Genomic DNA, 13,042 nt, shown 5'->3' on the forward strand with positions numbered 1-13,042 from the left:
AAAACGCACTCGCCAGAACATTATGCTCAATTTTGCTCATGATGTTTAAGATATATCACTTTGTCTCACAGCTAATGCATTTTGATGTGATCCATTAACCAATAACAAGGATTGTTACATCCTGGAGATCAAAAAAGATTATCCAGTAAACCACTCGGATGTGATGTGGACGATACGGTTTCATTGTCGGTGGAGCCTCCGGTTACAGTGGGGGGGGGGGGGGGGGAGGGGGGGCTCAGGCTGCCAGGAAGTTGATTTGTAGGGGAGGCAAGTAGGGACTGAACATGTTTTATGTGAGGACATAATAGTATGAGAATATCTTCATCAGCAGTTCTAGAGCAAATACAAGAGACTCGGAGCAGTGCAATATCTGCTAAATCTATAAGCATGCAGGGTCCAAACAACACAGAATGGGCTGAACATTTCAGAAGAATGTGCCCTGGTTTTAGCAGCATCAGCTGTTCAGAGTTAAGTACAAAATTGGGTTACAGAAGAAGAATGAATCCCTAGCCAATACCCCCTAGCTCCAGGATCAGTAAACACCACACTGTATCTATTATGAAAATAAAATAAAAGCCTGTGGTGTAGTTTAACCCATTTAGACCCGAGTTTAAAACATTCACTTTGAAAGAATATATATTCAAAGATTTGCACCACATTTTTACGATTTTGAAAAATAGCAGATCTACAAGCTCATAGCGCACCACCGAGTGGCGCGCTATGAGCTTGTAGGTCTGCTATTTTTCAATAGCTAAATTATAACAATGTTTAAAACACCAAAAGGGGTTCCCGCGCCCAAAAATGGGTTAATATGAGAGTAGAAGCCAATTAATAAAGGTCTTTTCAAATGGGCAGCGATTAACGCACCAAACAATTAATTTTCAATGAGACCTGCGGTTTTTTTTTCTGTACGTGTGGAGAAGTCGAGGGGTGACAACACAAGCGTGGGCGCAGTCCCATGAAATTGTCGTGCATGTGCTCGTTTCGTGCACACGACCCCGACCGACCAGACATGGATTCATTGACTCCAATGTATTCAACCAAACTCTCGGCTTCAGTTTGCCTCCCACTGCTTCCAGTGTCCCAATGCAACAAATCTGCCCACTGGAATAGCTGGGTAGCGAAAATTGCATTTTCATTTACCTTGACTGAAGTGGAAGGGGGAGGAGTAATTTAAATACCTTAACTTTTCTCACTGTGGCTTCCTTGACTAATGGTTTTGAACACTGTTCCGGTCTATGATATTACATCAAGCTTCAGGATTTAATTATAGCCTAATCCCTAATCCCTTGTTGATTGCAAATTAATATCATTACCTTTTCCTACTACAAACACCTGCGGGGCGAGTCGACGCAGGGTTTTTAGAGGCTGTTAAGCAATTCCCTTTATTTTATTATTTATTTGTATTTAACCAGTAAAAACATATTGAGACAGTCTCTTATTCAAGTGGGAACTGGCCAAGAGGCAGACATAAAAGTACACTTAACCCTTGGCCTACAATTCACGGAAAAAACGGAATTAATCTAAAAATCTAAACCTCCCGTTAACGGAAAAAACGGAATGACAATCAATCTCAGTTATCGGGGGGTCAAAAGATCAAAAAATTATATTTTTTCGCTAATATTAATATTTTTGGATGTAATTTACAAAAAGACGGCCGAAATCCGCGTGATCGTGCGCTATCGTGCACGCGCGCCGTCTCTATGTGCGTCGCTGTAAAAAATTTGATATTTTGCGATCTTTTGGGGTTGATTTGAGGTTAATTTGACTTAGTTATGAAAAATATAGCATTAGCTTAGCAATCCGGACCAGCCAAGCTATTGACTAGGGTCAAAATACTACAGGATGTTGTTGATCGTTGAACCGGAAGTGACTTAGGAAGATTCGTCTATTTTGGCCAAAATCAGCGTAATGGTGCTTTCCCGCCATCTGGTGGCGAATCGAGAGAATACACTATCAATGAAAAATAAATGAAAAAACATATTTTCAAGCCACCAGATCTTTCTTGTATGTTAAAAAGATGAATAAAAAATATGCCAATTTGTTACCCAAACAAAAAAATTGGGACTGGCAGTCCAAGGGTTAAATGCTACTTCGTACATGACAAGTTACAGAACAGACAATAATACATCCATGTTACACCACAAAGTCCCTTAAAAATAGAATACAAAGATGACTAGAAACTATACTGACAATTTGGTCAACAAATAAAAAGTAGGCTACATGGCTACTAGTGGTACAGTAGAGCTGTTTTGGCCTGCCAAAATACACTTTAGTCTTACATCTTAAATCTTATGATATTTAAAAGTAAATGGGATTTCATTCAAGACTAAAACTAAATCAAAATCTGTTGTCAAAATCAACACTATAATACGGACGCCGACGCTAGGTGGCGTCATATCCCAGGTCCGTATATATACGTACCCCAACGTGTTCTCCGTCTATGGTTGAGGCCTACAGAAGCTTTTAACATCGGTCCGGTTCCTATAGCAACACCCCACTGTTACAACTATGGGATTGCAAATATATTCACAGTGCAAAGCAGTTGAAAGGAGGATTTTCAAACCTCCATAAGTCGGATTCTAAGATCACTGTCCTTGGTGGATTTTCTGCCATCCACACTTCGGATTTAATTTGTGCCTTTATACCGCGACACTACCGCCATGTAAAAGCTCCTGATGAAAGGTAAAGAGTGTGTGCTTGTTCCAATGTGTAGCGAGTGTATGTAACGAGTGTGTGTGTGTGTGTGTGTGTGTGTGGGGGGGGGGGGGGGGGGGGGGCGGGCAAACACGTCTTTTAAAGTAAACGCGCATGCTGGTACTGGGAAGTGGGGTTTACGCTAGCGGTAGAGATAGAGTTAAGACTGGATGTGTGATATCGAAACTGGAGGCGTTATGTCAAAGCAATACATCCCAGTTGATGTGGCAGACTTGTGTGAAGATGAACAGCTTATGGACACTGCAGAAAGATGGCACTTTTCTTAACTGTGAAGCACTGTATTTTGCCCAATCCACCCGCACACACCCACCCGACAATGAGATCCGCTCTCACAGAGTGAGGTAAAGGAAGACAGCAGGAGAGAAAAAACATCAGTCCCAGGAGGTCAAATCATCGTTAGCAAAAGGAGGAGCAATAATATTATGCCATTGCAGTGAAATAAACCTCTGTTCTTTTTCTGTCAAGGAGAGACGGAGGGAGAGAGGCAGGCAGACAGATGTGGAGGAAGGAGGCATATTGATATTTGAATGGAATCCATCAGCCTCCACCCCTAAAACCACTTGACAAAGCCTCTGTGGGGTCATTTTGAGTTTGTCTTGGTAGGTAGGAGCTGCCAGAGAGCTGAAGATAAATGGCTATGATACGGCAGAGGCCGGTGCCCTTTTACAAAGAGCCTCCTGGCACTAAAAACTTTAATCAAGAAAAGATATTTCCTGAGTCACCTAGGCATTAGTCACCTGTACCAGAGGGAACAAAGGCTACAGATGGGCGGCAGTAAGGAGGTCGATCACTATAGATGCTGAGGGACAAAGAGAATGGAAGCGGGGACAGAAAAATAAGCTACAAAGAAAGACTAAAATGGAACATGACGGAATACGTATGCGCGCACTCATACACATACACACACACACACACACACACACACACACACACACACACACACACACACACACACACACACACACACACACACACACACACACACACACACACACACACACACACACACACACACACACACACACACACACACACACACACACACACACACACCGAATCTGCCTCCCGGCCGGGCAACAATCTGGGTACGAACAGCTGTATAGTATATACTCAATGTGAGTAGTCATTCTCTGTAATCATGGTTAGTGAACATTACTTCAAAGTGAAGAGCCTCAAATTGCTGTGTGAACAATCCCCAAAGGACACAAACTTCAGCAGTAATTTCTTTATAAGTTATTCACTTTATCATTCAGTCAGGCTCCTCAGAAGACCACCGAAAAGCAGGGCTGAATTTGTATTACACTGCCGCGAGAGGAGAAAAGGAGAGAAGATGGATGGTGAGGGGAGAAAGGGGAAGGAAGACTTGCAGCAGAGGTCAGACAGAGATATTCTGTGGAATCCATTGCCTGCGGTGAGCTGAAATACAGAGGTAGAGGACGGATCAGAACAGAATGTCCACAGAGAGGAGGAAAGAGATCATATTATAAATGGTCGTCTTACATTAAGTAAAATAAATTTGACTTTAATTACCTTACACATTCCATCCTAAACATTCAAACACAGTTATAGGCATGCATTCACACGCACACACACAAAACATGCATGGACTTGTACATGGCATGCGCACGCGCACACCGCACACGTGTAGATCGGCAATCGCTGATTATCTTTATTAGGCGATTTTTTTTTGCAATATAATATAAACGTATCACTCTTCAAATATAGCTCAATTAACCTGTACAGCAAAATAAAGTGTGAGCAAAATCCAAAACAATTTGGGCCATCAAACTAGTAACAGCCGCCGATGGAAACCTGCTTGTAATGGTATTATGCTCTATTGCCCGGGGAGCGAGTATGCGTCCGGCAAGGAGGAGAAGTTATATTGTGTAGGCTACATGTTGTTTACGTCTGACACTCCAGTCCAACTCCACCTTGGCTGGTTAGCTTTAGCTACATGTCTGATTCAAGTTGACTTTCATCTCTGCCTGTATCTTATTTTGTTACCCTGACACGATTTTGGGCCAGATGATGGGCGATTAGAAACAATTGGTATATCGCCCAACCTTAATGTCTGCCATTGTTGATTTTCCAAGCTGGCATGGAATGGAAACAAGCCTGGGTTTATCTAGCATCAGTATTATAATGACTCAAAGATAAAATAATTTGCATATCAGTGGCCCAACCACCTCAGGACCTTGTGGTACTGCAGCTAAAACTACTAAGAAATGACATGGACTGGTTATATCAGAGTGGTGATTTAGGCTCAAACCATTAGAAAAAGATGTGAGGGACATACACAATAATGATATTCAATATTAAAAGCAATTTAAAAATGCTTGTAATAGTTCCTTTAAACAAATCAGATTTGCACAAATTGTCATGATAGAATAGCGGCACAAAGCGGCGTGAAGTGGCACGATATGAGCTTGTATATACCAGTACTTGCTATTTTTTTATAACTAAATTATAAAATAATGGTTAAAGTATTTAAAATCTAAAATGACAGCTTTCCCGATCTTAATGGCTAAAGGGCCATTCACACCAAGCATGATAACCTTATGATGAGTGTAAATATATTATTTTAAAAGTCATTCTAGTTCAGAGCACAAAGTCAGCTCTGGGCGCTTTAACAGTTTGGGATTTGATCCCATGCTCAAGAGCACGATGACAGTAATAGTGTTCATGGGCACTGTGGGATGTCAAGACAAGCCAGACACAAGTTGCCAACGTACAGCTGAAAGAAATCCTCCTGTCGGTGGCAGTCCCATGATGAAAACCTGCAACCTTCAGTTTACTGGTCAATCCTTATAGCTAAGCAACCTGCCACATGAGAGGAGAGGCTCAGAGCAGATTGGTGAAAGTAAACAGCTAAACCTCCAGCGCTGCACGGCTGAATGAACCCAGAGGATGATGCCTCCACATGGACACATGGAGAGACAGCTCTCTAGGAGAGGTGTGAGATGGTCCTTCTCACATTAATCACGGTCAGGTGGAAACGTGGGTGTGTGAAACTGAACTGCCCTCCAGCTCTCCGCTGCAGTGGAGACTGAAATAACACCAGAGACCACTGGGGGTTTCCTATAGGAGAACATTGAGGGACATTATGGGATGGCTGGAGGTTATTCAACTTATTCCATGGTCATTCCCAGAGGAATTATTTCCATAATTAACCAATAAGCCACCTGATAAATGTGCCAACTTCTACTCTTCAATTACACGCCATCAGGTTTTTACCTCTCTCAGAAAACAATGACCAAATACATAGTTGGCACAGAAGTGAAAAGAGTCCTATTACAGGGTTAATTCTCTGGGACTTTGACATGCTGGCAACAATTTGTCTCAATGATGCTTTATGAAGTCTTCATTTATAAAATGCTGCTTTATGCCTACATACTGGTATGTACCCTATAGCAGATAATTCTCAAACTTGCTGCACTAGCAGTCTGCTATTCTGCTTGAATTAATCAGAGAGTGGCACAGCTTACCGGGGGGCGCACGCACGCACACACTTCAAGAACTCTGGCTAAATTACATACTGCAGATTTGTGACATTGGTAACCATAATACTTCCACTGCACACTGACAAGCAAATGACCCAATACAACAGAATAATGAATATGATGAAACAAAACTCAATGCATCCCCAATAAATGAGCTGTGACACACTGGAAGACAGTTTGATTCATGAGTGGCATGTGCGTGCGCGTGTGTGCGTGCGCGCGTGTGCGTGCATGCATACGCTGTACTTACACATGCAAACTCAGCGTGTTCACTGTGCTTCCCCTGTCCATCAACATCAGTCATAATCCTATGGTCCCTGCCATCAATCCTAATCCTGTGCATCACTGTGTGGTCTCTCTGACACAGAGACAATGACCTCCACCAGTGAGATCCAGGTCTTTACAGGTAGCATGCCAGGCCACGGTGGCTCTGCGTGCTAGCTGGCACCTTCTCTGTAGGGACACCGATGGGGTCGCATATCTCTGTGGATTATCACCTCTTATCTGTGCTCTGGGCTTTTTAAAGCAGCTCTGGGGCACTGCCAAGAAGGCTTTATAAACCCCTGAATGTATTCCACAAGCAACAGAACTCAGGGTGACTTCAACTCCCTGGAACAGATTAACGGACCTATATAGTTTGAATGCCTTTTGACGGAAAACAAGTAAATTTCCTTGAGAATTCCAGGAGAGTGTGTTTATTTACCCAGGATAAAAAAGTATTAGACACTAGGAACTAATTGATCTACCCCATTGATCTACATGATATTTGGTTGGGAAATACATGAGATACGGTATACAGGTACTGTACACTGACGAGACAATTTTTCTCAAAACAATGCATCTTGGACGTTATTAAATACATTCAGAAATTACATACATCATTGTGCACTGTTCAGAGCACTGGGTGTGGACAAGAGCACTCACTACAGTGACTGAGAAATGGAGAGCTGACGGTCACCCTGAGCTGAAATGTTAGTAAGACATGTGGGTGTGCATGTTTGTCTCTTTTTATTTCACTCACTGCTTGTCAATTCATTGGCATGACAACATACTGCCTGTCTTTTGTCGAACCAACCATCTACTCTTCACCTCCAATCAGAGATTTTTTTTTACTTTTGTCTATTGTCAATTTTGGTCGGTTCTATATCACTACGCTCTGCAACTAGGAGGCAGCTGCAGAAACTTGATAATCAAAGCCTAGGCTATAAGCCTCTTTGCCATAGTCCAATTAATATCTGATTTAAGCCTACTGATTATAGTTCTCTTCACTTTCAAGATTTGTCAAACATTTAAAAAAATAGCAGATATACAAGCGAGGCGCGAAGTGACGCACTGTGAGTTGTATATCTGCTATTGTGGAATAGCCAATACTGGAAACAAAGTCTCATGCACACCTGAACGGCTCAGAGAACATACCAACACTAACATGTAAAATGATACAGATGCTTTCCCGGTTATAAAGGGTTCCCAGTCGCATGTACTGTACTGTAGCATGTAGCAGCGGGTTATTTTATTTTGAAAACCCCGAAATTAACCGGAAGAAAAACCGCCTATACTAATCTGGCAATCGTAACTTCACAGGTGTTATTGTAAAAAAATGGTATGAGCCCAGAACATCGACGTTCTGTTCAATCACCTCAATCTGAGCGAGTGTCGTTTTTGGCAGCACATTTAGATTTTAGGTTTAGTCGTAGTCTCTTGAATAGTTTTCATTTAGATTTAGTCCCATTTTAGTCACCTGGAATGTTTTAGTGTTAGTCTAGTTTTAGTCGACTACATATCATGAGATTTTAGTCGAGTAAATCTACAGTTGATTTAGTCGACTAAAATGTATTTTCGGCGGGCCTTGATGCCGTCAGAATGGTTTTACACTTAATGGCCAATCTAAAAAATAGCCAATCTACAAGCTCACAATGCATCGCAGTGAGACACATTGTGAGCTTGTAGATCGGCTATTTTCACAATGCGTCTCTTCCTAATAATTTAGTCTAGTTTTTATTTGTTGATGAAATTGTCAATATATTTAGTCTCAGTTTTAGCCATCATATCTTACTTTTCATTTAGTTTCCTTTTAGTTTTTTTCAGTGGAAAAGGTAGTCGACAAACATTTTTCGTCTTCGTTTTAGTCGACATAATCAACACTGATCTGAGCCTCAATTCCAAGAAAAATGCATCCAAAGATTGCGCTTAATGGAAGTGGACGCCAGGGTAACATTTCATTGACGGACCACAGCGGAAGCGAGCGTTGCATAGTGTCGGGGAAGCTACTGAGGCAGAGGCTATTCTGAAACAATAAAGACGTCAAAGACGTCTTCGGCAGGGAGCGCCATTGGGAAATAGGACGTCAAGAAGCATTCAGCAGTCCTTTAATTGTAAACAGCTGTTGAATGGACTCTAAAATGAAGGGATTAAGGGATTAAGGGGACTGGCCACTACAATGTTTTCATAGAGCGCTGAAGTCTGACATCACTGCCGCTAGAGGACGCTATTCCCCTGGTTGGTGGAGTTATTTGTTGTGTTGAAATCCCCCAGGGGAATTTTAGATCATATAAGTGACTGTGTTCCAAAAATAAACAAATTATCCCAGCGATTTTACTCATATGGATGTGAAGCATCGACTGAAGGTGTAAATGTACAAATAAGACAATTATGCAAAATAGTAGTTCTCACTTTTTTTCTCACAATTTTTCAAAAATGTAAAAAAGAAATAGCAGATGTATAACCTTGCAGCACGGTGCAAAGTGATGCGCTGTGAGGTTGTATATTTGCTATTTTAAAATGACAGATGCTTTCCTGTTTATAATGGGATAAAGCCACATAAATGATGGATGGATGAGTGGCCATCAGAGCCGAAGAGTTTGATCAATCCTCAAGCCCCCCCCCCCCCCCCCCCCCCGCAGCCCCGCCTACCCGCACCCCCCCCCCCCCCCCCGCCGGAAAAAAATAAGTTGTTTTCGCTGGTACTTTTAAAGCAGCTTCTATAGGCCAATGTCCAAGCCAAGTTGAGGACTTTCAGGACTATATTATTATTATTATGAGAGAGAGAGAGAGAGAGAGAGGGAGAGAGAGAGAGAGGGAGATATAGAGAGATACGGAGGGAGAGAGAGAGAGATCATAGGCGGCGGGTGCGTTTTACCTTTGGGTAGGCTACAGAATTGCGTTGGGGGGGACGCCGCAGATTTATTTATTTATTTATTTCCCAAATGGTCTAAAAATGAGTTCTTTAGCATACTTTTACCAATGAATTAGCCTATACACAGACAGCGACTGATCAGCCTATTTTGGACGATATGGGTCTTTTCTCGAGTCAGTGTGTAGTCTCACTAGTCTGTGGTTAGGTCTCTTTGGTGAATTCTTGATCAGTGTTATTATGTCACGCCTCAAGAACAACTACAAAAGAAACCCGATTAGCACTTTTTAACACCTCTTGGACGGCCGGTGTCTCTCAAGACAGACTGTTGCCTGAGGAACAACAGGGGAGGCGCTGTTTTCCCGAATATTTGACGATGGGATTCTCAGATTCCCGGCGGAGAGGTCCAAAATGTTCGGAATTCCCAGAAAATATGTAATGTAAATGTAAAATGTCCACGAAAATCTTCATGGGGGCCGAAAGGGGCCCTAGGATTCGTCATGGGGGCCATGGCCCCGTGGGCCCCACAGACTCTACGTCGCTGGTGGCCATGTCTTTGTTTCATTATTACTCTACCAAATATAATTGCAAGAGTGATTCTCTGATCACTCTTGATGTGTTTACGTCAACTGGTTACTGAGCGGTGACTTAATGAAGAGTATTCTGTTAGAAGTGGTCTTGGTATTACTGCCAGTAAACAATTTGTCAGCATGTTGTGAGTAAACAATCCCACACATTTCTAATAAAACAGACTACTTACAAACAATGGGCAGTTTCCAAGTTCTTCATACAATTCCTAATTAATCACTTTATAAAATTGTGTCATATTATGTGAGAGTCCAATGTGTGTATTACGTGTGTATTATTGTGTGTGTGTGTGTGTGTGTGTGTGTGTGTGTGTGTGTGGGGGGGGGGGGGGGGGGGATTACAAAGAGTCAAACAAAACAAGACAAATGTATCCATTATGGTTCCTTAACGAGGCTACATCTACATGTGTGCTAATGAGATGGTGATCCATCAAGCGTGTCCAGAGAGCATGGAGGACCTGACCTGACTGAGACAAACCACCAACCAACAGAAACACAACGTCACAACCTGCTCTGAGCTTCAGGAGCTGTGGTTCCATATGTTCAGACCAATGCCATTTATAATAATCAATAAAAAACAAAATAAGTTCGGCAAATATGCATTGTGTAGATTGCTAAATGGTATTAATGGTGCAATTATATAGCGCTTTTATCCAAAGTTATCCAAAGCACTTTACATAGATGTAGCATAGCAATGTGCATTACATTCATGATTCACCCATTCACACACAGATACACATTCATACACAGATGGCTATTTCTCACTGGTGTCATTTCTCACTTCACTCTGCGGTTGTTCTGTCCCCTGTGCAATGTTTTCTTGTTATTGTATTGTAGTGTTTTTGTATGTATAGTTGTATTATCATTTTTAAGAGCCTGCTCAGGGACTACAGATGTAAATTAGCTTATGGCTAACTCTGGCCATTTACATGGATGTGAAAACCATGCAAGGCACCAACCTGCACATTGGGAGTATGTGTTCAGCGTCTTGCTCAAGGACACTTCAACACTAAGATTATTTGTCTTCTTCTTGGCAATAACATTTATATTGTTGGAAAGCCTGTTTATCTTTTTAATGTTTATGTTCTAATAGATTAGAGAACATGCATGTGATTGATGAGCAGCCCAGTGCCAAGATGAGTACTGTATGTGCCTATGTGGGTTCCACACACCCTTGAAAAATGGGCTTATTTAACAACTAATTTTGCCGCTACTATTGATGCCTGTTCTGAGCTTCCTACCCAGGGTGCTTAGGGGTACCTACCTGGGGTAACCTTAGAGTATATATGAATAAAGACGGCACCCGGAAGAAACCCTGAGGAGAAATGGACATAGTGGCTGAATTTGGTATTGCAGCGTGGGCCCAAACACATGAACGCACTGGTCCGTTGACTATCATTGTGCACGTTCAAGATGACACGTGAACGCTGTTTCATATGTGAACGCATGTGAACGCGTGCAATGATAGTCAACGGCAGCGCGTTCATGTGTTTGGGGCAAATCCATCCCAGAATGCACTCTGTTCCTACCCGGAAGAAGAAGTGAAATCGCCTCATGCGCTTTAGAGCAACTTAATGCAAGTGGATGGGAGGAGAACTCGGGTGCCGTCTCTATTCCTATATACTCTAAGGGGGTAACAGACTAATGGTAATGAGAAATGACACACACACACACACACACACACACACACACACACACACACACACGTTGCATTTTGAACAATCTCTGGATCTAAAATTAGTTTGACATCCCTGACCAAGAATGATGCTGCTTTGATCTGTCAGAACAAGCAGGTGGTCAAATTCAATAAAGGATCATGTAAGCCAGTGAAGCTGCCGTACCAGATGTGGGCAAATAAATCCACCAACTCCATGCTAGCAGACGATAACAGAAATGAAGCCTGTAAGGCCTGTTGCTCGCCATTGATCTGATTAGCTTGTATGGGAAAAGCTCATTAGCCACAGCTAGCATGTGAACTGGATCTCTCACCGTACACAGAGTGATACAGCACACAGCTGTCATACGACTTTGCAGCGCTAAAGGTGTGATTTCTCAAGGATGTGGTTGTGGGTTTGGAGCAGCTGCGAACATTCCTCATTCTTGGTGTAATATAATGATGTCATCACAGTAGGACACTTCTGGAAATGATGTGAATAGACAGTGGTGCATTACGGTGTGCAATAGTATCAGCCGTGGAATAGAATCATGTCAAAATACATATGTGGCCCACATGGGATTCCTTTGTGTCTGATATTATTCAGGAGGGACATGGACCTGGATATTATAGGCCTGATGGAAATGGCTTGGGACGGGATTACAGTGAGGAGGAGTTGTCTATCATCTTGGTAGGAACATTGGTGGTCTGGTCTCGACCAACCCCATTGGGAGAGTTTAGATTGGTAAACTGTCACAATTTTGATATTTTCTGACAGGCTTTCATCTCAGTGCATCCATGCATTTGGCGCTACAGTTAAATATGACAGAAAAAGCGTATTCAGGGGGGAAAAGCAATATGCTGCGGTCACACAGGCAAATGCAAAAGATACAAAGATGCAAAGCTATACAGTGTATTTGTAGATGATGTGCTACAAATACACACGCACAAATACTGTGTGTGTGTGTGTGTGTGTGTGTGTGTGTGTGTGTGTGTGTGTGTGTGTGTGTGTGTGTGTGTGTGTGTGTATGTGCTACAAATATGCACGCACGCACACGTGTGTGTGCGTGCTTGCGTGCGTGCATGCATGCCTATTATGAACTGTCCACAGCCCTCCTATGAGACACAGACCGATTAGAAGAAAATGGTGGTAATTTATCATGAACATTAGTGAGGACCAATTATATGAAGCTGGGTTGAAAGGTGGTGAAGTGGTCCTTTAATAGAAAAACAAGCCCCAAGATTGTTCACCCATCCTTGGGTGAAACTTACATAGAGAAAAGCATAATAGTCTGGATAAGCAGCAATTGTCTTTATGGAATATATGCTGGCAGTACAATAGTGCTTTATGTGTATTATATTAAAATCCATCAATCATGAGGCCGACTGATGTAATTATTATCATTATATTACATTAATTTTAATAATTATTATGAACCTCCCCTCCAAGTGT

Source organism: Protomyctophum parallelum (assembly GCF_964188405.1).
Source record: "Protomyctophum parallelum genome assembly, chromosome: 16".
Taxonomy (NCBI): domain Eukaryota; kingdom Metazoa; phylum Chordata; class Actinopteri; order Myctophiformes; family Myctophidae; genus Protomyctophum; species Protomyctophum parallelum.